Here is a 790-nt window from a genome sequence, read left to right as displayed (position 1 = left end):
AACTACTTCACAGTTAGGGCGGCTAGGAGCTGGAACCAACTTCCAAGGGAAGTGGTGCTGGCCCCTACCCTGGGGGTCTTTAAGAAGAGGCTGGATGCCTACCTGGCTGGACTCATTTGGGTCCCGTTTCTCTTTTTGGGGTTTTTTTGTTGTTCTCCCGCCCTGGCGGGGGGTCGGGCTAGAAGATCTACTAGGTCCCTTCTGACCCTTAATCTATGAATCTATGAATCTATGTTTCTATAAAGAATCAGCAGGTTACTGAAGAATGACACTTTCTAGTCAAGTGAAACAAACATGCAGATCTGTTAAATTCAGTATCCATACTACTGCAAGCTTGTTGTACTCAAAAAGATGTCAGCAAGCAAATTAAAAATGGTTTTGTAAAATACGGCATTTCTGTATACGTAACCATTTTCCAGATGACAACACAGGGGCGGAATGGTGAAATAGGTTGCCTGATATCAAACACAAGTGAATGGCAAGCCTGGGGACAAAAGCCAGTAGACCTTCCTGAAGCAAGTCACCACATCAGTTTCTTTCCTACCAACAGTATTTTAGAGGCCTATTCATACAACCACATAAAGACTTCATGCAAAAGACTCAGGTGTGGAGAGAATTAAGGCTTCCTTACCCATTGTGACAGTGCTTGTGGTTGCTACTTGCACAGCTTTAAGGGCAGGGCTCGTTTCCTTCAACGAAATGTGAAAAAGTGAACCAATCAGGCCTGTAAAAGAAAAAAAAAAAGATTAAAGCGCTGCAGGACACAACTTTTGAAGAAGGGCATCATGAA

This window comes from Gavialis gangeticus, unplaced genomic scaffold (assembly GCF_001723915.1).
Source record: "Gavialis gangeticus isolate Ggan-Ray unplaced genomic scaffold, GavGan_comp1, whole genome shotgun sequence".
In the NCBI taxonomy this organism is placed as follows: domain Eukaryota; kingdom Metazoa; phylum Chordata; order Crocodylia; family Gavialidae; genus Gavialis; species Gavialis gangeticus.
This window is presented reverse-complemented; position numbering follows the sequence as displayed.